The 25,038-nt window shown below is 44.1% G+C and overlaps 1 protein-coding gene across 3 annotated transcripts in view; it reads left to right on the top strand.

Annotated features, from left to right (window-relative positions):
• The window catches only part of PALLD (palladin, cytoskeletal associated protein), a 236,780-nt gene that overhangs the window by 140,603 nt on the left and 71,139 nt on the right, over positions 1 to 25,038 (top strand). The window contains exon 1 of one of the 3 annotated variants that reach the window (XM_056561007.1): positions 11,910 to 12,059. The exons of the other annotated variants lie outside the window; for them this stretch is intronic. The gene's annotated coding sequence lies outside the window, so the exon portion shown is untranslated. Of the gene's footprint in view, positions 1 to 11,909; positions 12,060 to 25,038 lie in introns of those variants that run through there. 3 annotated transcript variants of the gene reach the window in all.

Below are 25,038 nucleotides of genomic sequence, written 5' to 3'. Positions count from 1 at the left end.
CATAGTACATAGAAAGAAGAGGGGAAAACAATGAAGGGGTTGCCAACATAACCAACATATTATTTAATATGCACTTAACCAAATAATTACATACTCGACCATTGACATCAAAGTGATGTGTTACATAACATAGAACGCTGCAATGGAAAAATAAACACACAAGCATTAACATAAAAAACATATTAATACACTGGGAGAGATGTATTTCTACTGGTGTACTGTCTAAGCAGGGCATATAGCTATAGGGGTTTGAAAGGCAGCAGTATCACCCAGGCCGCAGTAAAAACTAACAGCTGTCTTACACATATTTTCACAAAAAGAGGTGTAGGGGCTTGTAAAACACCATGGCCGACATTTATCAATGAGTTTACACCTTTTTTTCTCTGTACAAAAGGCGCTATTTTGGCGCACAGTGTGTTATTTTGCGCCTTTTGGTGGTAGAATATTTTAGTCATTCCAGATGTTTTGGAGTAGCAGTACACGCTTTTCAATTCAGCATATGCCGTGGACTGAAATTTACGAACTGCGCCTTTTTGTAAAAAGGCGCAAAAAAGGCGCAAAGCCACTGAAAAGTCTCTAAAACTACACCCTCCCAGACCTGGCGTAGCTTTTTGGTGTATGTGAAGAGAGAAATTTCAGAAAATGTGACCTGCACAAAATGTATCAAATGCTCTGTGACCATTTAATAGATTTGCTGCTCCTACACATTACCAGCACACAAAAAAAGGGTGTAAAAAAAATGCTTCACTTACACCTACAATGATAAATGCTTCACTTACACCTACAATGATAAATGCTTCACTTACACCTACAATGATAAATGCTTCACTTACACCTACAATGATAAATGCTTCACTCACACCTACAATGATAAATGTGGGCCCATATGTATTGAGGCAAAAAAAAAGCTGACATAAATACATTGATAATACTGCCTTGTGTTGTAAATATTCTCCATATGGGAGATTTATCAAAACCTGTGCAGAGGGAAACTTGCGCAGTTGCCCATAGCAACCAATCAGCTTGCTTCTTTCATTTTTATGAAGGCCTGTGAAAAATGAAAGAAGCAATCTGATTGGTTGCTATGGGCAACTGAGCAAGTTTTCCTCTGCACAGGTTTTGATAAATCTCCCCCCATATCTTCATTTTGGTGCTGCTTAAAGCGTATCACTAGAGATGCGATGGCACACGCTCTGTACAGTTTGACATGTAGAGACGCAGGTCATGCTGGGCCACTGGGTAGCCCAAACAATGGTACAATGCCCAGCAAGTTCCCTGCCTGAGCCCTATTGTAAGTAATAGGATATTTGCATGGAATTCGCTGGCTTCAAAGTCAGTAGTGTAAAACTATCTGGTACTAACCACTGCATACCGGGAACACCCCAAAAGACCTGCCATTGTGGAGATGTTCTGAGCCAGTCCTCTAGCCATCACAATTTGCCCCTTGTGAGAGTCACACAGATTCCATTACTTGCCTATTTTTTCCAGCTTCCAGCACATTCATTTGAAGAATGGACTGTTCTCTTGCCGCCTTATATGTCCCATTGATGTAGCATTATAACAAGATGGTAAAAGTTATTCGCGTCACCTGTCAGTGGTGTTTATGGTATAGATGATGGAGTATGTGCCGTAATATATCATTCCAGCAGCATTATTATAAATAGTAGAGGCATCCGGAAAAATCTATTTAAAACTTCAAACAAGACGCTGTCCTTCTTTATTATAGCATAATATAAAGATTTAGATATCATATACTCTAGCAGTCAAGAAAATTTTAGCAGTTTACCGTATTTTTTGCCCTATAGGACGCACCGGCATATAAGACGCACCCAATTTTAAAGGTGCAAAATCTAGAAAAAAAAGATTCTGCACCCAACAGTGATCTTCAACCTGCGGACCTCCAGATGTTGCAAAACTACAACTCCCAGCATGCCCGGACAGCCGTTGGCTGTCCAGGCATGCTGGGAGTTGTAGTTTTGCAACATCTGAAGGTCCACAGGTTGAAGACCACTGGATAGGAGGTAGTACTCACGTGTCCCCGCGCTCCGGACCCATCACCGCTGCCCTGGATGTCGCTCCATCGCTGTCGCCGCGTCCCCGGGGTGTCCCCGACGCTCCGGACGTCTTGTTCCCCGGGATTCACGCTCTCAGTCGCCATCATCACGTCGCTACGCACGCCGCTCCTATTGGATGACGGGACGGCGTGTGCGATGACGTGATGACGTCGAAGGAGAGCGCCGCCATGCAGGGGATCCCGGCACGGAGCAGACACCGAGGAGGCAGGTAAGGTCCCCCCCGCTGTCCTGTAAGCTGTTCGGGACGCCGTGATTTCACCGCGGCGGTCCTGAACAGCCCGACTTTCGCTTCAGACGCGGCATCCGCTTTAATCGCCGCGTCTGAAGGGTTAATACGGGGCATCACCGCGATCAGTGATATCCTGTATTAGCCGCTGATCACGGCCGTTGATGGCCGCAGGGACCGACCTAATAGGTGTGTGTATTCGCCGTATAAAGACGCACCAACTTCCCCCCCAGTTTTGGGGAAGAAAAAGTGCGTCTTATACGGCGAAAAATACAGTATGTGTAGGAGTTTTTGTAATATTTGCATACACTTCTAAGAATTATTAATACTTCCTTGGTAAGATAAGAATACCTTTGGCTGGGAGACTATGATGACTGAGCTACAGAACTTGTTAAACTCCAAAGGGGTGAGTCAGTATCCTGATCGACAAAACTCTTTGGAAAATGCCACCATCAGCCGAAATAACCTAATATTCACCATTTTTGGAGTGACCTTCTGTGACCTCTTGATGTCATGGAAGTAAAAAATCTTCTTTCCTGTGTATGACCGCATGGTGCTAAAAAAAGCTCACTATTTGGCTCATGCATGTAGAACCCTGATCATCTGTGACTACAGCACAGTTAGACCTCTAGCATGTTAAGTCATTGCTGAGTAATCGGCTAAAAGCAGCTGATTATCTCCGCTCAGAAAATGACATACTGTATCAGGCTATTTAAAAAGTCAGTCTAAGCTTTCAAGCAACATATTTATTGCACATTTTACTAAGCAGTTTTTGCCTGATTTTGGCTTAAATTACATTTTGAAAAGTGGCAAATCAGAATGTGCTCCGAATTTTCAGCAAAATAAAAAAATAATAACATAATAGTAATGTTGTATTTTAATAATATGTCCTATGTTATCTCTACTTACAAAGGCTGAAGGGGTAGTGTGCCTGCTGTGGCTAGCCTCCTGTGTGTACTGTGTGCATGCCAGGTCAGGCTGGGTCAAGTACCTCCTACCTAAACAATTTTGAACCAGATGTCCCCAAGGCTATGACCAGTTAGAATTGTGAACATAATTGTTCTACTGACAGTATTTTATACAGTGCAATGTCTAGTAGGAACTAGTACCATTGCTTTTTTCATGTTTTGTGTAGGGACTGTGTTTTTGAATGTCTTCCTTGTGGCATTCGTAGGAAAAATTCATAGTTTTTGGCATCTTATTTTCCCCCCATTTAAAAAGTTCTGGTCTTTTCTTGAATGAGAAATTCTGCTCGGTTTCTTACCAATAGGAAAACATATGGACCAACCAGGACCAGACTCCCAACTCCAAAGGCCCCACAGGAGCAGCGTGGTCTCCCATTATGGTGCATTTGCCCTTTCATCTTTCCATAAAAAAGAGGCAACTTTTGTAGGTGCCATAGTCCCTCACTGAGCCAGTCATAGAGCACATATAACAAGAGACTGAGGATTTTTCCTATTCTAATACCAACCAAATTAAAGGGGTACTCTGGTGCTTAGACATCTTATCCCCTATCCAAAGGATAGGGGATAAGATGCCTGATCGCGGGGGGTCCAACCGCTGGGGACCCCCGTGATCTTGCACGCCGCATCCCCTTAGTATCAGTCCCCGAGCGTGTTCGCTCCGGTCTGATTACTGTCGATCACAGGGACGGAGCATTGTGACATCACGGCTCTGCCCCTGTGTGACATCACGCTCTGCCCCCTCAATGCAAGCCTATGGGAGGGGGCGTGACAGCTGTCATCCCCTATCCTTTGGATAGGGGATAAGATGTCTAAGCGCCGGAGTACCCCTTTAATCTCATAGCACAGCCAGCCACCATGCTTTCATAGCACTGCCAGGCACAGTGCCCCAAGAACATTGTTAACCACAGTGGTGCAAGAAAGCTTCCATCTGCAATGCCCTCAGCACCAGCTACTCCATCCCCAAAACATTATCCAAAGGCTATCAGGACAAGTGGAGTAAAGGATTTTCCTCTGTGATGTGTCCTTGCCAATCGGACTATCAGCTTCAACCTGGTAATCAAAGAAGAATTAAACTGTGAAGATGCAACTTGAGAGCATAGCATGGAATATTCAATACCATTATGTCAACATTATGTCATTTATGATCTTAGGTTACATGTCAACAGTGAAGATCGTTTTTAATTCCCGACTACATTTAAAGATGTTTATACACATAATAGTCAGACAAATCTGCAAATTTTGGTATGACCAGCCAGTTATCTTTTGTGTATGGAGGTCTCACAAATTTCCTTTGACAGATGATACTGGGGGAAAGAACAATTGGCCATGCTGAATTTTAACACTAAGGCTGTGTTCACACTGTGGAATCTCTGGGCAGAATTTCTGTCGGAGATCAAGCCGGCGGCACTAGGACCGCACGGACTGCATTGCCGTCCCCATAGATGTCAATGCATTTCTGAGCAGATCTCCCAAAAGATCCACCCAGAAATGCATTACCATCTATGGGGATGGCAATGCAGTCCATGTGGTGCTAGTGCCAACGGCTCGATCTCCGGCAGAAATTCTGCCCAGAGATTCCGTAGTGTGAACCTAGCCTTTGGCTAGGTTCACACTACGGAATCTCTGGGCAGAATTTCTGCCGGAGATCGAGCAGGCGGCACACGGCAGGATTTCCGCTTGCGGAATTCCGTCTCAAATTAAAGCCCATAGACTTCTACGGATTCCACACTCCCATTCACAATTCAGAAGTGTGAATGGGAGTGCGGAATCCCATTGAAGTCTATGGGCTTTAATTTGAGGCGGAATCCGTCAAGCGGAATTCCACAAGTGGAAATTCTGCCATGTGAATAGACCCTCAATCTGTTTTTAAGGCAAATAAGCAACATAAGAGGTATCTGGCAGCATCTTATACCCCACTCTCCATGAAGAACAGATGCTGAACCAAGCATGCATAGGTATGAAAAGGACAGAAGGAACAGCTGTTGGCTGAACAAGCAATAAAGTTCTATGGCCACCTAAAGGGATCATGGAGTGGTTGGAGACTGGTATATGCGCAGACTGTTTATAGATGTCTTCATTCATCTGATTTACCTGGTTAAACCTTGTAAATCTCCGTACATTGTAGCCAGTGAATAATTTAACTAAAGAATAATAAACCTCTCGATAGCAGCAGAATATACTGATCTGTAATTAAATACATTACACTGCAGACCCTTGGTTTTCCATTCTTGTTATCTATAGATATCTAAAAGAAGAAGAGGACAGAATGTTCTCAATGATCTCTCCCATGATTTATTAGAGGCCAGTTGTAGATATTGTGTTTGATTAATGGACAACATCTTCATCCAAAATGTATGAAAACATATATATTGTAGATTTCTGTAATACAGCTATTTAAGCAAAGGAAGTAATCTACCAATGTATATCATACTTTTATCTGTACTTTGTATTATCTCACAACATTTTTATACACAGCTGGCCATACAAATAATGTTGCTGCTGATGGAATGATCATCCAGCTGACTGCTACTCCCACATTAAAGTGTACATTTTGTTCAGCCATGTGTTCATGTTATGGGGAGAGGGATAAGCAACTACCAGATAGCTCTAGTGCCACCTATTTCCCCAGGGAAATACAACCAATCCCCTCTGTTAGCTAGACAAGACATCTGCAGTAAAGAGTATCCCCCACTCTAGTGGCCTCAGCACATTGCTTGGTCACCCATTTATTTGTAGCCATTGGGTCCTCATTTAGAGAAGAGGTTGTCCAGATGAGTTGAGATATAGTTGTGAAAGAAGGCCACAAGAATAGGATATACTGCCAGCTCTGAAAGTACCTATAGACTAAGATGGCTACATTTTACAGTGCCGTCACCTTATTTAGGCAGGAACACACAAGCTTAGTGTACATTAGTATGGTGTGATCGGAAGGATAACACGCACGTGTTCCACTGACATCTATTGTCTGTGTATGGACGACCTAATTTTATTAGAAGCCACTTGACCTCTCTGTATATCAGAAGAAATGGAGTACACAAAGGAGACTTCACACAAGCTGTTAGGCTAGGTTTCCACTTGGGTTTTTTTCTGGCAGTTTTTGGAAAACTGCCACTGCAGTTTTTGAGCCAAAGCCAGAAGTGTATTCAAAAGGAATAGGACATATAAAGGAAGGACTTATACTTCTCCTCCCTTATGGATCCACTTCTGACTTTGGCTCAAAAACTGCAGTGGCAGTTTTCCAAAAACTACCAGAAAAAAAAACAAGTGGAAACCTAGCCTAAGCCTCACGGCAGTAGGCTGCAACACACAGTAGTAGTGGATCCGCTGGACCTGTGTGGTAGATGACGTGGGCTGTGCCAGGGAGTGGAGTCTAAGGTGCCGCTGGCTTTCACCAGAGCCTGCGGCAAAGCGGGATGGTCTTGCTGCGGCAGGTGGCACCAGGTCACTACCTCTGGCAAGACTTGACCACACAGGCGGCTGAGGAGGTGCAAGGCACAGGAGGGATACGGAAGGTGTGGCAGTATAGCAGTAGGTCAGGGCTGGCGGCACAGGTGAGAGGTCAGGAACATGGCAGGAGGTCAAAAGGCAGGCGGCACAGGAGCAAAGTCAGGTCATGGAACAAAGGGGTCTGGAGTACGGCAAGGACAAAACGCTTTCTCTAAGGCACAAATGGCAAACAAAGATCTGTCAGGGATTAGTGGGAGGTGCAGATACATGTAGAAAAGGTGCAGGTGTAATTAATAAAGGCACACTGGCCCTTTAAATCTTAGAGCACGGGGGCACGCGCGCCAGTGCTGTGAGAGGACAGCAGACACGGGAGGTGAGTGATGGGCTGAGGTTTGCATGCCGCAATGCGAATCCCAGCCCTGCCGGCAGAGGTGGACAGAGGAGGGGAGCGCTCATGGCCAGCGTGTCTGGCCGGAGGGCTGGATGTAACACAAACAATACAATGTACGCTCCATGGTTGGCTTAAAACATAGAACTTGAATGTTGCCCAACAGAAATGCTAACCACTAAGCCATAACAATTTTTTTGAACTTTATAACGTGGTTGATAACATGAAAGTGCGCTGAATCTTTTTATTACCATATTTCTAGATATCAGGTTACAGGAAATCCTTTTTTTGTGGCATCTTTTAGCTACAAAATAAATACAATATTACATGGAAATGTAGGATCATGTATACAGCCAGCTGGCACCAACTCCTAGTGACACTGATGTAATCTGTTAAAGAATAACCTGCAGTGAAAGGTTGTGAATACCAGCGTCATGAACAATGCTGCCTTTCCTTATCCCATCCTATCCCACAGATCAGGTATTGGAAGTGCTCCGTAGCTTTTACTATTCAGTATTTCCTAAAATTGTGATGCACAAAGTTCGATTTTTTGTAGGTTCGGGATTCGATCTCATGTCTATCCTCACATCCAAACATTTTCGTAGGTGCAACTGTAGTTGGTACTGCTAAAAAAATAATATAACAAATCGTACAATAGTTTTCTGAACAGATATCTATTGGCTAATAGTTTCAACATACAATGGTCTTTTCTGGACCATCGTAAGTTGAAACCAGACTCAACATACAATGTACAGACAGTCCAGATCTGTGAAACGTGTCAATGGCTGGAAGATCTGACCAATCAGAATGGACATTCACAGGTAAAACACCTGTATTACTGAAGTGTATGCACTGACTGATGTCTATTAGCCCCCCCCCCCCCCTACAGTACAGGAAGGTATTACATGTTCTGTACACTTTACCTGTACCAGGGTTATCTGCTCCTTTGGACACCAGGTGAGGGCGGCTCCTACTTTTTTAGACATTGCGTGTACTGTACAGGACCCTGAAGAAGCTCCTGTCCTCTACATAGGCCAGTGTTTCCCAAGCAGGGTGCCCCCAGCTGTTGCAAAACTACAACTCCCAGCATGCCCGGACAGCCTGGAAACCAATTACCAGGTTTCCATAGAGTTCTGGTCTCAACATACAATGGTTTCAACATACAATGGTCATCCTGGAACCGATTCATATTGTAACTTGAGGGACCACTGTATTAGATTTTTCATCCTAATTTTTACACTTATGGCCAGCTTTACATAAGCTACACTACATGTCCCAGCTACTATCCCCCCACAACAGGAAGATGTCCAATGTTAGAATAGTGTGATGAGAGGGAGAAGGTTTTATTATTTCTACCCCCTTCTATACTCTCACGTGTTTCTGCAGAACTCTCTGGCTATTTACGCCAGCACTATATTGTAATGGGACATTGAGTCAGAACATTTCTACTTTCCTCTATCAGTGGGAGGGTGCTAGTTCTATTATAGGAAAATGATGACAGATTCTAGTCTAATAATAAACAGTGAACCATTGCCTTCACTATAGTTTCCCATGAACCTTTGTGTCATGGGAGCTGGGGGTGGGGGGGGGTACTTTACCCAAATTTATGGGAGTCCTTTTAAAGAGACACTCCAAGCAATGCTGTATGTCAGTGGTCTTCAACCTGCGGACCTCCAGATGTTGCAAAACTACAACTCCCAGCATGCCCGGACAGCCGTTGGCTGTCCGGGCATGCTGGGAGTTGTAGTTTTGCAACGGAGTCATTTTGTAGAGTGAAACGAGCCTTATACTCTAGTATCATAAGTGTAACTTCCTTTATCTGAGTGTTCTGATGATAACAGACAAGGCTATAGTGTCTGTATCCTGCTGTGTCTGCAGCACTAATGTGTGGAAACTCCCCTGGCTTCCCTACTGCAGCGGTCTTCAAACTGAGGCCCTCCAGATGTTGCAAAACTACAACTCCCAGCATGCCCGGACAGCCGTAGGCATGCTGGGAGTTGTAGTTTTGCAACATCTGGAGGGCCACAGTTTGAAGACCACTGCCCTACTGTTTGCACCTATGACTAATGTCATCCCGCTCTAGTAGAAACCTCCCATAAGAACAGCACACTTCAGCTGGTACCGTATTTTTCGCCCTATAGGACGCACCGGCGTATAAGACGCACCCAATTTATAGGTGCAAAATCTAAAAAATTAGAAAATTTTAACCCAATAGTGGTCTTCAACCTGTGGACCTCCAGATGTTGCAAAACTACAACTCCCAGCATGCCCGGACAGCCATTGGCTGTCCGGGCATGCTGGGAGTTGTAGTTTTGCAACATCTGGAGGTCCGCAGATTGAAGACCACTGCATAGGAGTTAATACTCACGTGTCCCCGCCGCTCCTGACCCGTCACCGCTGCCCTGGATGTCGCTCCATCGCTGTCGCCGTGTCCCCGTCGTTACGGAACGTCTCTGCTGCTGGCCGGGCATACTCGCTCTCCATCGCCACCATCATGTCATTACGCACGCCGACGCACGTACGCGACAACGTGATGACGAGGAAGGAGTGCGCCGGCCATACAGGGGATCCCTGAAAGGAGAAGACACCGAGGAGGCAGGTAAGGTCCCTCCTGGTGTCCTGTAAGCACTAACCCGGCTATTCAGTTGGGCTGTTCGGGACCGCCGCGGTGAAATCCCGAACAGCCCGACTGAACAGCTGGGTTAGTGTCCCTTTCCCTTCAGATGCGGCGGTCAGCTTTGATCGCCGCTACTGAAGGGTTAATACAGGGCATCACCGCGATCGATGATGTCCTGTATTAGCCGCGGGTCCCGGCCGCAGGGACCGCCGCGATAGGGGTGTATTCGCCGTATAAGACGCACCGACTTTTCCCCCCCAGTTTTGGGGAAGAAAAAGTGCGTCTTATACGGCGAAAAATACGGCACTTCATGAGATACAGCATTTCCACCTAAAATACCAAAGAATCACCTGTAAATATTGAAGAGTGCCATTTAACATATTGGGGAGTTTTATCAAAACCTGTGCTGACAAAAAGTTGCCCAGTTGCCCATAGCAACCAATCAGATCACCTCTTTTATTTTTCAGTGGCCTTGTTAAGAATGAAAGAAGTGATTTGATTGGTTGCTATGGGCAACTGGTCAATGTTTCCCCTCCACAGGTTTTGATTAATCTCGCCCATTATGTATACAGACAACCACTTTCCTATAGACTTACATTGAACACATTAATGTTAAAAATGAAGACCTAATTTGTCTGCGATTTTGCATTTTTACAAATTAAATGCGCCTGAAAAAACGTAGCTCTTGGACTATCTAAAATCTCGGCATACTGCTGATAGAAGCTGCGTAAGGCTCTGTCCACACTACCGTCGGAGGCTCAGTTCTTCTCCTCAGTCAGTAGTTTCTTTTAGAGATGAGCGAACTTACAGTAAATCCGATTCGTCACGAACTTCTCGGCTCGGCAGTTGATGACTTATCCTGCATAACTTAGTTCAACTTTCAGGTGTTCCGGTGGGCTGGAAAAGATGGATACAGTCCTAGGAAAGAGTCTCCTAGGACTGTATCCACCTTTTCCAGCCCACGGGAGCACCTGAAAGCTGAACTAATTTATGCAGGATAAGTTATCAACTGCCGAGCCGAGAAGTTCGTGACGAATCGAATTTACTGTAAGTTCGCTCATCTCTAGTTTCTTTAGATTTGACAAAGAAGAAAGAGAGGCAGCACGCAGCACTAATAATCCTGTCAAAACGACAGACACCATCCGGAACCTGACGGACCCCATTACAGGTCAATGAAATCTGTCGGGTACAGACGATCTCCGTAATTTGCCAGGTCTGGCATTGCCATCATTATTGTAATGGAAGCCATGATAGCTTAGTGAACAGAGCCACAACTGAGGCTGCATTCACACCACGTTTTTGCACTACAGTTCCCGTATCAGGTTCTTGATGAAAAACTGATTCCTCAAAACCGGACTAAACTGTATCAAAACGAGTGTACAAATTTTCACCCGTATACAGTTAAAAACCGTATACGGTTAAAAAAATTATGTCCGGTTGCATCTGTTTTTTAAGAAAAAAAACGTATAAGTTTTTAACTTTCCATTCCATTATGAATAAAGTTTCACTTGTTTGATTGAAATTCCAAGAAAAAAAACTGTGCAAAGTCAAAAAAGGTATGGTGAAAACCGGATGGAACCGTACGCACATACGGTTCTGTACGGTTCCCATTGACTCCCATGTTAAAAAAAAAAAAAAACATATACGGTTTAATACAGTTTTTCACCCGGACCAAAAACCGTGGTAGGCTACGGTTTTGGGTATGGGAAAAAAAACTGGCAAAACCTTACAGGATGCAAAATGGACACAACCTGATGCATCTTTTGGCATGTGATTTTCAATGGAGAGTGGACTGTATCCACCTTTTCCAGCCCACCGGAGCACCGGAAAGCTGAACTAATTTATGCAGGAAAAGTCAGCAACCGCCGAGCCGAGAAGTTTGTGACGAATCGAATTTACTGTAAGTTCGCTCATCTCTAATTGTCACCCAGGAAACAGAGATTTTTTTTTTCTCGAAAACTTAAGTGAACTTTTTTTATTGGTAGAGTTGGCTGAGAAGAGACTCTTAAACCCCCTGTTGCCACCTAGACTGGCAGTGTTGGGTCCTCCCCCCAGAGGATTAGCAGTGGCTGCAGTGTGAACAGTATCCTGGCAGCACTGACCTAGTCCTCACACAGTGCTGCTGTGTCATCCAGAGCAGCTACGCCTCCTGCTACACACAGGCAGGAATCCTGTTTAGGGGGAGGAGGACTCTTATTGTGAAAGTACAGCTGGACACAGGCTCCTTTCTGAAGAATCGCTCCATCATGAAGTTACTGTTCTAGCTCCTCTGAGTGTCTGAGCACTGCAGTACTTACCTGCTGCTAGGACCTGGCCTTACAGCGGAGTCCCCCACCCCCAGGTAGGACCATGTCAAGGACTGACACTCTCCTTATTGTCAGAGATTCTCACTGTCTGATCTCATTCTTCTCTCTGTAGTAGAGCGCACCCTTGTATCTGCATATAATTCATTCTATACATGTCATTTACACATATCCAAATCTGTCTTTATAAGTCTATATGTATAATGTACTGTATATAATGATATATGTGGAAAAAATATTTTTTTTTTATAACTTACATTTACTTACAAATATCTATTAATAATCACCAGTTAATAGAAAACCTTCAGTGCCAGATGACTGTGGGCATCCATTTAGCCGGTGATCTCCAACCGGTGGCCCTCTAACTGTGGCAAAACTACAACTCCCAGTGTGCCCTGACAGCCGAAGGCTGTCAGGGCACACTGGAAGTTGTAGTTTTGCAACAGCTGGAGAACCATAGGTTGGGGATCAATGAATTAAACAACTGAATCCATCCAAGTTGTAGTTTTGCAACAGCTGGAGAACCATAGGTTGGGGATCAATGCATTAAAAAACTGAATCCATCCATTGACCTCTCTGTAATACATTGTTTTTCCTGAAGAGGCGCTACAGATGAGACAAGCCTTTAAAGGGGTACTCGGGTGGAAAACTTTTTTTTTAATTATTATTATTGTTTATCAACTGGTGCCAGAAGGTTAAACAGATTTGTAAATTACTTCTATGAAAAAATCTTAAAGGGGTACTCCGGTGAAAAGCTTTTTTTCTTTTAAATCAACTGGTGGCAGAAAGTTAAACATATTTGTAAATTACTTCTATTAAAAATTTTTAATCCTTCCTGTACTTATTAGCTGCTGAATATTATAGAGGAAATTATTTTCTTTTTGGAATGCTCTCTGATGACATCACGAGCACAGTTCTGACATCATTACGCTTTATTTATTGTTGTCCTTATGGGGATTTGAACCCAAGTCCCCAGCTCTGCAAGGCAGCAGTGCTAACCACTGAGCCACCATGCTGCCCTTAGCATGCATCTGCTATGCACGGTTGCTAAAATGGACAGAGATGTCAGCAGAGAGCACTGTGCTTGTGATGTCATCAGTGTTCCAAAAAGAAAGGAATTTCCTCTGTAGCATTGAGCAGCTAATAAGTACTGGAAGGATTAAGATTTTTTTATAGAAGTAATTTACAAATATGTTTAACTTTCTGCCTCCAGTTGATTTAAAAGAAAAAAGGTTTTCACCGGAGTACCCCTTTAATCCTTTCAGTACTTATTAGCTGCTGAGTACTACAGAGGAAATTATTTTCTTTTTGGAACACAGAGATCTCTGCTGACATCATGACCACAGTGCTCTCTGCTGACACCTCTGTCCATTTTAAGAACTGTCCAGAGTAGGAGAAAATCCCCATAGAAAACATATGCTGCTCTGGACAGTTCCTAAAATGGACGGAGATGTCAACAGAGAGCACTGTGGTCATGATGTCAGCAGAGAGCACTGTGGTCATGATGTCAGCAGAGAGCACTGTGGTCATGATGTGCACAAACAATAGACAATGTATGCGGCGACACCACTCACGGACCTCTTCGATTCACCACAGTATAGAAAGGTATGGCTATCTGACCTGGTTCCCAGTGCAGGGTGCAGAACACCCAGATGCAAATGCAAAACACATAGAAGAAGAAAAAAGCCGCACTCACCAGTCCAGGGAACTACAATGGCTTTATTCAGGAACATACAGGCAGCAAACATCGTGCAAGAAACAGTTCCACACTGTGGTCGTGATGTGAGCAGAGAGCTCTGTGTTCCAAAAAGAAAATAATTTCCTCTGTAGTATTCAGCAGCTAATAAGTACTGGAAGGATTAAGATTTTTTAATAGAAGTAATTTACAAATCTGTTTAACATTCTGGCACCAGTTGATTAAACAGGGATAGTGGATCAGCAAGTGCCATCAGCTACTGGAGTGTGTTATGCTGGAATCAAGTTGATGATGCGTTTTTTTTTTTTTTGTACATGTTCATACAGCAGATTCATTTATTTACATTTTTTGTCAGATGCAGATTAACCCCATACAGTGGCGCTAATGTGTATCCTGGCAACAAAATGCAGTGTCCATGCCGAATTCATACGAAACCTGCACAAACATGTGGCATGACATTTCATATCGGCGCTGTAAAAACTTTGGCGTAGATTCCCATTAAAGGGGTACTCCAGTGGAAACATTTTTTTTTTTTTATCAACTGGTGCCAGAAAGTTAAACAGATTTGTAAATTACTTCTATTAAAAAATCTTTATCCTTCCAGTACATATTAGCGGCTGTATGTTACAGAGAAAGTTTCTTTCTTTTTGGATTTCTTTTTTTTTTTCTGTCCACGGTGCTCTCTGCTGACTCCTCTGTCCGTATCAGGGACTGTCAAGAGCACCATAGGTTTGCTATGGGGATATGCTCCTGTTCTGGACAGTTCCAGATACGGACAGAGGTGTCAGCACAGGAAAAAAAAAAATCCAAAAAGAAAATTAATTTGTCTGTAGTATAGAGCAGCTAATAAGTACTGGAAGGATAAAGATTTTATAATAGAAGTCATTTACAAATCTGTTTAACTGTCTGGCACCAGTTGATTTAAAAAAAAAAAAATTTCCACCGGAGTACCCCTTTAAATTTAGTGGGATGCAGGTTTTGAGCAGAAGACATACAGAGATTTTGGAGTGGAATACACACAGATTGTGCGCCAAACTCCATGTGAAATTCCACAGTGTGAACAGGGCCTGAGCCAAACACAGAAGTGGATACACAGTAGAGGAAATTATGTGACTTTTCTTTTATTAGGGTGCATGCACACTACGTTTCTTAAGATACGGGACTGTATACAGCTGGGGAGTTGGGGGCGGGGCAACCGCGCGCTGCCGTATGCGGTCCCGTATCTAATGTATTTCAATGAGCGTCCGGAGTGAAACGCTGCCTCCGATCGGCCCCGTTTTGGCCCGTATACGATTTCCCGACCGGACCTACGAACGTAGTCAATAGCGTTTTTAGGTCCGGTCGGGAAACCATATACGAGGCAAAACGGAGCCGATCGGAGGCAGCGTTTCACTCCGGTCGCTCATTGAAATACATTAGATACGGGACCGCATACGGCAGCGTGCGGCTGCCCCGCCCCCGACTCTCCGCCCCCCTCTCCCCAGCCGTATACGGTCCCGTATCTTAAGAAACGTAGTGGGCATGCACCCTAATCATGTTTTGCTGGATCTACTTCAGGATTTTGCTGAAAAAAATTGGCTCAAACACTTAGGGGGAGATTTAGCAAAACCTGTGGAGAGGCAAAGTTGCCCATAGCACATTCTTATCACACATTCTTATCAAGGCCCATGAAAAATGAAAGAAGTGATCTGATTGGTTGCTATGGGCAACTGGGCAACTTTTCCTTTACACAGGTTTTGATAAATCTTCCCCTTAATGTGTGATTCCAGCCTATGGCATGTCTATTGTCTAAAACAAATAGTCCCTCATGTTCCCATTTACCTTCTGTCCTTAGTTCTAATAACTAATGGGATTTTCAACTGTATTTATTCCGGAAATTCCCACTTGGGTCCACAAAATAGTACAAGAAGTGTTGTTCGGTGTAGTCTATGATGTGAAGTAAACTTTGTCTGTTATATATGTTTACTACACAGGTGTGTTACTTACAACTTGTGCTAGTACTGACACTGATCATATACTTTTAGCTTACCGTATTTTTTGCGCCATATAAGACGCTCCGACATATAAAATGCACCCAATTTTAAAGGATGAAAATCTAGAAAAAAATATTCTGAACCTTCAACCTGCGAACCTCCAGAGGTTGCAAAACTACAACTCCCAGCATGCCCGGACAGCCGTTGGCTGTCCGGGCATGCTGGGAGTTGTAGTTTTGCAACATCTGGAGGTCCGCAGGTTGAAGACCACTGGTATAGGAGGTAACACTCACGTGACCCCTCAGCTCCGGACCCGTCACCGCTGCCCTGGATGTCGCCCTCCATCACTGTCGCCAAGGTGTCCCCGTCGGTCCGGAACATCTCTGCTGCCGGCTATCCTCGCTCTCCGTTGCCGCCATCACGTCACTACGCACACCGCTACGCACGCCGCTCCTATTGGATGACGGCACGGCGTGCGCGACGAGGTGATGACGACGAAGGAGAGCGCCGGCCATGCAGGGGATCCCGGCACTGTAAGCTGTTCGGGCCGCCGCGATTTCACCGCGGCGGTCCCGAACAGCCCGACTGAGCAGCCGGGTCAGTGTCACCTTCGCTTCAGACGCGGTGGTCAGCTTTGATCGCCGCGTCTGAAGGGTTGATACAGGGCATCACCGCGATCGTGATGTCCTGTATTAGCCGCGGGTCCCGGCCGTTGATGGCCGCAGGGACCGCCGCGATAGGACAGGTTTTAATGTGTATTTGACATATAAGACGCACCAACTTTTCCCCCCCCCCCAATTTTGGGGAAGAAAAAGTGCGTCTTATACGGTGAAAAAGATACATTGTTACAGCTGGAGAGTACATTGAGCATGCTAAGAGGCTTGTAAGATGTAGGAATCCATACACACACAGACTTGTCATCTCCACTTCACCCAGATATGCAGTAGTGATAAGTCTCTGATGCCCGCCTGTGCCCCCTGGCTAATAACTGATAAGAGGCACCCTTTCTGGCTCCCTTAGTTAAAGTAACAGAGCCCAAGGCAGCTCAGGTTCACGCTGTGGCTATGAACATTTGTTTAAAATTGGGTTTTGCAGACAAAAATACAGCAGAGTTTCCTGGCAAAAGGAATGTATTTTTAAGGAACGCTGGGAAGGAAAATGAAAGAGACGGCCTTCTAATGATGTGTTTACAGAAACTTGGAGAGAAGACTTGAAGGGTTGGATTTTGGAAGGAGACCAGCATGTGCTGAGACGGCATAGTGAATGGGGGGCTAATACCTGAAGGGGTATAGGCTTATTACAGCGGAGGAGAAACTGCTGTTACTGAGGGATTCTCTTATATGATTTGTTACCGGTTATTAGGAAAATAAATCCTTGCAGCTTTTGTTAACCTGAAGGATGGTGAAATGGATTGGAATTTGTAGGTTCACCTTGGATCCTGTATTAAGAAGTTGCATGAATGGTAAAATCTTAAAGGGGTACTACCGTGGAAAACTTTTTTTTTTTTTTTTAAATCAACTGGTGCCAGAAAGTTAAACAGATTTGTAAATCACTTCTATTAAAACAAATCTTAATCCTTCCAGTACTTTTTAGAGGCTGTATACTAAAGAGAAATCCAAAAAGAAATGCATTTCCTGTGATGTCCTGACCACAGTGCTCTCTGCTGATCTATGCTGTCCATTTTAGGAATTGTCCAGAGAAGCATATGTTTGCCATGGGGATTTTCTCCAGTTCCTAAAATGGACAGCAGAGAGCACTGTGGTCAGGACATCACAGGAAATGCATTTCTTTTTTGGATTTCTCTTTAGTATACAGCCCATAAAAAGTACTGGAAGGATTAAGATTTTTTTAATAGAAGTGATTTACAAATCTGTTTAACTTTATGGCACCAGTTGATTTAAAAAAAAAAAAAAAAAAAAGTTTTTCACCGAAGTACCCCTTTAAGAGTTCGTTCCCACTGCCGCTGGGCTTTGTCCTGTTTAGGGTCCGTTCTACACCAAGCAACAAAGCTGAAGGGACCCTTTGCAGAACAGACATCACCGGGTCCAGATGGATTGTGTTTACTTAAATGGGGTCCGCCGGGTGTCTGGTATTATAGAGGGGGGGGGGGGGGGAATAGGACATGCAGTATTTTTTTCTCCACTGAACCCTGGTCCTTTAAACATGTTAAGCAATGGAGCTCCATTTAGCGGAGCTAAGCAGCAGTGTGAGCTCATCTGTCATCTCTCCTGACCTTTCTGTGTTACCAAACACTTGTATTTCCAATAATCTAAGAATGATGTATCATACTTTCATAAAACTCTACCATTCTTCTGTTATTACTCCTGGAAATACATGCATAAATTAACAACTAAGAGATTTCCCTCGAGATTTAGGACAGGATCACATGTAGTTTTTTTTTGTGCACTTTGATGCGGGCCAAAACATATGATGAAAAAGGCATTTAGTGCATGCCACTAGAGATGAGCGAACTTACAGTAAATTCGATTCGTCACGAACTTCTCGGCTCGGCAGTTGATGACTTATCCTGCATAAATTAGTTCAGCTTTCTGGTGCTCCGGTGGGCTGGAAAAGGCTGTCCGGGCATGCTGGGAGTTGTATTTTTGCAACATCTGGAGGTCCGCAGGTTGGAGACCACTGATCTAGATCTTTTATGATAAAATTCTGAATTCCATGAAGTTTGCCATCTGTGGTACGCTAGACACAGTAACGTATAATGGACAAGTCTAACCTATAAGACTGCTGTGCTGATCTATAGCAACCACCATGATTCCGATCACCTCCTATTAGGGGCAGATGTATTTATAATCCGTCCCTAATATCCCTGGATCCACAACTCATGTATATTCCGCTTTACTATTACACAACTACTGTTTCCAGAATATCTATTTGTATGAGTAAGGACCTTAATAATACGCTCTACATGCCAGGTGGTTTGGGTAATTATTTTCTATCCCTCACGCCAGAAATGATGTACTGCTTTTTACAGTGAATATACAGTGGTCCCTCAACATTCGATGGTAATCCGTTCCAAATGGACCATCGTTTGTTGAAACCATCGTATGTTGAGGGATCCATGCAATGTAAAGTATAGGACAGTGGTCTACAACCTGCGGACCTCCAGAGGTTGCAAAACTACAACACCCAGCATGCCCGGACAGCCAACTGCTGTCCGGGCATGCTGGGAGTTGTAGTTTTGCAACATCTGGAGGTCCGCAGGTTGAAGACCACTGTTAGAGAAAGTTGTACTCACCTGTCCCCGCCTCTCCGGACCGTCACCGCTCGTCACCGCTGCCCTGGATGTCGCCTTCCATCGCTGTCGCCGCGTCCCTGGGGTGTCCCCGACGCTCCGGCAAGGCCTTTGCTTCCCCGGCATCCTCGCTCTCCGTTGCCGCCATCACGTCGCTACACACGCCGCTCCTATTGGATGACGGGGCGGCGTGCGCAGCGACGTGATGACGACGATGGAGAGCACGGATGATGCAGGGGATCCCGAAGAGGACGCGCCGGAGCCCCGATGACATGTAAGTGATCATCAGCGGGGCACACGGGGCACCGTAAATGGCTATCCGGTGGAAGCTGAAGCAGTCTGCGCTGCCGGATAGCCGTTTATGCGATGGCCCCGACATACAAAAGCATCATATGTTGATGCTGCCTTCAACATGCGATGGCCTCTGAGAGGCCATCGTATGTTGAAATGATCGTATGTCGGGGCCATTGTAGGTCGGGGGGTCACTGTACTTTCCTGGGCTTAATACATATGACATAATAAACCCTAATACTCAAATGCCATCTGATCATTTATTGGGGGGGTGGTGCAGAAGCAGAGGCCTTCAGAGACCCATGTAGCGGATCCCTAAGGTCTAGGACTTTAGATGACTTGATGGCACCTTTACTTGACCTTTTTTAATAAAACTGACTTATATTAGCAAAATATAAGCAATTACGAATATTCACATTTTTTTTCACAGTACACATCACAGTGATTATCCCTCCCTGCTTCCGGATTGTTGTGTAAACAAGGCTTCAATAGTAGTTACTGTGTCAGACTGGCGGGCGCCCGAAAATTAGCATATGTGAATATTCGCGCATATTGATCCCACCCTTCTTTTAGCTCTTTTATCACTCGATATTGCGAATGCGCATGCAAATTTTATGGCGCGTAGTAAAAAAAAAAGGCCGCCAATATTGCAAATATGCGAATTTTGCGAACATATGACGAATATTCGTCCATATATTCGCGAAATGTCGCAAATTCAAATATGGCCTATGCCGCTCAACACTCCTCTACTCATGTCATAGACTTTCTACTAACCTATACAGCACTCTCACCGCTCTGAGGGGTGCTTTTACCCCTTCATTTAAGCAATTTGTAGAAGTCCCTTTTCCCAGACTGTAACCAATCAAAACTTCTGATACGTGATACGTTTGTTAAAGTGACAGGTATCCTTTATTCCCTTCTTAGTTGGGATCCAAACAAGCATAATAGAAGAAGGGCTCATGAACTCAGATCATTGTTATTTCTATTGTATCACAGTCAGACGGGTGAGAGATTAAAGATGAAGTACTCCCCATCCTAAAAGAAAGGCTGTATTAAGACGTATTGAACTTTTAGTCCATGTGGCTGTAGTCTGGAGATTCAGATGGCTGCTGCCGGTTTTGTCTTGTTTTCTAATGCTTAGAACATGAATAAGTATGCCGCTACAATGACATTGTTCTGATAAATCCTAATCCAGCTGTTTCTTGCTATAGACACACTCTGAAAACATTTTCGTCCGAAGGATGCCAGACTATGAGGTTTTGTTTTGTAGATCTATATTGTTCCACTTTTTCAGATGGTTTATCATAGGGGGTAGACACTGCCAGTGAGTCACACAGTGTGCAAGAAACACAGACAATCCTGGGACACAGAACTGATGACATAATGATTATGTTTATGATGACTCACGCTCTGTCCAGACTATCACATTCTATAGATGAGTCTCCGCTTGTAAAGCCAGATCATTGTATGGTTCCGATGTCATCATGCTGTGTGTCACCACCATAGTAGACCCATGTCATAAATGAGCTTGTCCTTATTCCTGGAAAGCACATCACTGCTGTTAAACAAGCAATGGAAGACATGAAAATGTATCTGCTGGTAACACTCTAGACCAGTGGTCTTCAGCCTGCGGACCTCCAGATGTTGCAAAACTACAACTCCCAGCATGCCCAGACAGCCTACGGCTGTCTGGGCATGCTGGGAGTTGTAGTTTTGCAACATCTGGAGGTCCGCAGGTTGAAGACCATTGCTCTAGACTAAAGACTTTTATCAGGATATATGTGCTAGAGGAATATAAAGGTTAGGTATGGTACATATGGAAAATAGTCATGCCATTCTCCATCAGATGCATTGATTCTAGTGGAGAATAATACCACAATACAGTGGCCCCTCAACATACGATAGTAATCCGTTCCAAATGGACCATTGTTTGTTGAAACCATCGTATGTTGAGGGATCCGTGCAATGTAAAGTATAGGACAGTGGTCTACAACCTGTAGACCTCCAGATGTTGCAAAACTACAACACCCAGCATGCTGGGAGTTGTAGTTATGCAACATCTGGAGGTCCGCAGGTTGAAGACCACTGGTATTGGAGGTTATACTCACGTGTCCCCGCCGCTCCGGACCGTCACCGCTGCCCTGGATGTCGCCTTCCATCGCTGTTGCCGCGTCCCTGGAGTGTCCCCAACGTTCCGGCAAGGCCTCTGCTTCCCCGGCATCCTCGCTCTCCGTCGCCGCCATCACGTCGCTACGCACGCCGCTCCTATTGGATGACGTGATGACGACCATGGAGAGCGCCGACGATGCAGGGGATCCCGTAGAGGACGCGCCGGAGCTCCGAGGACAGGTAAGTGATCGTCAGCAGACCACACGGGGCACCGTAAACGGCTATCCGGTGGCAGCTGAAGCAGTCTGCGCTGCCGGATAGCCGTTTATGCGATGGCCCCGACATACAAAAGCATCGAATGTTGATGCTGCCTTCAACATGCGATTGCCTCTGAGAGGCCATCGTATGTTGAAATGATCGTATGTCAGGGCCATCGTAGGTCGGGGGGTCACTGTACAGCATTATATTCAGAATGCCTTATGGCAGCAAAAAAAAATCCTGCAATATATCTCAATGTTACATTGCCAAGTACCCCCTGCTAAAATATTTTCCATCAGAGAAGCGTCAAGGCTCTGATCATGCGCCTATTAAAAGGATGAGGACTGGGCGAGTTTTCCTAATGCCCTCTGGGATACACAAAACAGAGGTTGAGAGCCTAGATAATAGTGTGGATAAAATAACAGATTTCTTTCTTAATTTCTTAACTTATTTTCTTAATAAACTTGTATTTATATAGTGTCAGCAAATTCTGCAGCACTTTACAATTCTGAGGGTACAAGACAAATATCAGACATTACATTATTACACATTAAGTATCTGGAAAAAAAGTTATTTCCAATTGAAAGTCCTTTTATTCATGCTCACCAAATAGTGCTTTTAAACAGAAATGAAATGGTATTTATCTCCTGAGACATGACAGTTAGGATAGGATTCTATTCTTCTATTTACATAAATACACCATTTCTCTTTCTTAGCTTACGTGGTGTTGACATAGGTGTTCCCATAGTAAAATGGGTTTTCCTAGGTGTCCCCATAGTTAAATTATGTGGAAAGTGTTTACATAAGTCACTTACTAATATAGTGTTTGTATCTCCCCTACTTGCTCCCTGTCTAACAAGGGATCATGTTTTACATGCTGGGCATCAGGTCTTGTGAGCAATGGAGTAGCAAGGCTCTATCTGGCAGGAGACTTTCATACTGTGTTTTACAATGTCGGCTTGCCATATGCACTCTGAAAGAGTGTCATTTAGCCCCCATTATTCCAGAATATCTTTTCTTTTTGCTGTATGAAATACCACAGAACTATAAGTAGCCAAAAAAAAATTTTTTTTTTTTTACACAGAATACATTTTGTTATATAGACCCTATAGGCAACATATCCCACTGCATATACAATTATCAATAACATTTTACTTTAGGAACCTCTCCCGAGGTATATATTCGATTGACACAAGGTGTAATGTGAATAAACCTGTTTAGTGTGTGAGGACAGGTAGTAAATAAAGCAATCATCTGTAAACAGAAGCAATGTCTGTGAGAGTGGAGAGGAATCATGAGATCTATAGTACCAGGTAATGCCATCAATGGCAAGCTCTGGCAGCATCAAAACAAAGGTGCTGCATAGACCTATGCAAGATAATGAAACAAAAAAGACTGATCTACGGTGACATAACACATACAGTATAACTATTTTTATGCCGTATCACGCCCACTGGCACTTCGTCAGGCTGTGTCTGATACATGGCCTGACGAAGCGCCAGTGGGCGTGATACGGTCCGTGAGGCTCCCCTCGTTACACCTACCGCCTCTCCGCCATGGAAGTCCGGGACTGAGTTCATCCATCAGCCGCCAGCCTCCGTACAAGAGTCGCAGTGTGAGTGCTCCGTATTTTCCCTTCTATGTTTGTTACAGTCGGTACGAGCATCTTTATACACGTAGAGCACTACCAGACATCGTAGCTCCCTCCGATCTATATTTCTAGCCCAGGTGGGACATGTCCATCTGGTTGGTAACATACAGTTAAGGGACAGTTCACACTATATTGGAAGATTGAAGCACTAGTGCCGTTTCCTTCCTTTCTTTCTTAGAATCGGTATTTCCTTGTGCCAGAAATGCAGTTATTCCCTTCTGACTTCCCCCTCAGTCAGTATAATGAGAACCATCATCACTCATGGAAGGCTCCGGTAATGATTTTTATCACGGTATTCACAACATAGCAGACATGTTTACTGTGTACATGAAAATTAAGGAAAGTAAATGTGTCCCATTGTCTAGGGTCACCGTGACGTTCCAATACTCTGACTGGATTAGACATATTCTTCTGGGACTTCATATTCATGCAGTTTAAAAGTGGTCGAGTTGTAGTGAACAAAATCATTTTACTCACCTTTATACAGCAACAAGATTTTAGAGGTATACATTGTAGAACAGATTTGAAGGTGAAGCAAGCATTCCTAGATTCAACTCATTTACCATCACAATCCATCTGACATCCAATCAGTACCCATTGGACGTTATAGTGTATATATTAGAGAGAGTATTACATGGGAGTTCCTACTATACCTGATGTGGGTGAGGGACAAAGAAAGGCTTTGGGGCCTGGTAAAGAAAATCCCATTTGAAATGTGCCATATATTGTGGTTTGGGGAAGTTCCAGTATCCATGGGTTGGAAAGTATCTTTGTACAGTGATCCCTCAACTTACAATGGCATCAACATACAATAGTTTCAACATACAATGCTACAGACAGTCCAGATCTGTGAAACGTGTCAATGGCCGGAAGAACTGACCAATCAGAATGAGCATTCACTGGTAAAATGAATTATTGTATTGTATTACTGACTGGTGTCTGGTAGCGCCCCCTACAGTACAGGAAGGTATTACATGTTCTGTACTCTTTACCTGTACCAGGGTTACCTGCTCCTCTGGACACCAGGTGAAGGCGGCTCCATGTTACTTTTTAGGACACAGCGTGTACTGTTCAGGACCCTGAAGAAGCTCCTGTCCTCTACATAGACCAGTGTTTCCCAAGTAGGTGCCCCCAGCTGTTGCAAAACTACAACTCCCAGCATGCCCAGACAGCCTTTGGCTGTCTGGGCATGCTGGGAGTTGTAGTTCTGCAACAGCTGGAGGCTCCCTGCTTGGCAAACACTGTCATAGACAGTGATTTACAGCTCCCAGCAGATCTTACTTACTTTTATATGTAAGGATTTTCTTTATCTGCATTAGTCATCTACTTATTTTTTCTTTAATGCTCACTTTTTCCTATTTTTTGGAAGACATTTTGGTGCCTTTAGAACCAATTACCAGGTTTCCATAGAGTTCTGGTCTCAACATACAATGGTTTCAGCATACAATGGTCGTCCTGGAACCAATTAATATTGTAACTTGAGGGACCACTGTACTGGAAAGCATGTTGCTGCTTAGAAGGTGTGTTGAGATTTTTATATCAACTATATTTTAAATTGGCTTCACTTGCCCTTTAAACCTCCTTTGTTTTTGACAGTTTATAAGTGGGATATTGTTCCATGGAGGCTATTGACATTTCTGAAGCACACAGAGCTACCTTTTATGGCTCTAACATAAAAGTGATTTGTTCAGCATTGTGCCCTTGTAAAGCTAGTCTGCTTGATGCACAGGATTTCTGATCTTACAGCGAGAGACACTTGACAGTCCCAGTTGACAATGTACAGTGGTCC

The sequence above is a fragment of the Hyla sarda genome, chromosome 1 (assembly GCF_029499605.1).
Source record: "Hyla sarda isolate aHylSar1 chromosome 1, aHylSar1.hap1, whole genome shotgun sequence".
Lineage (NCBI taxonomy): Eukaryota > Metazoa > Chordata > Amphibia > Anura > Hylidae > Hyla > Hyla sarda.
The sequence above is the reverse complement of the archived record's forward strand: the minus strand, read 5'-3'. Positions and strand labels throughout refer to the sequence as shown.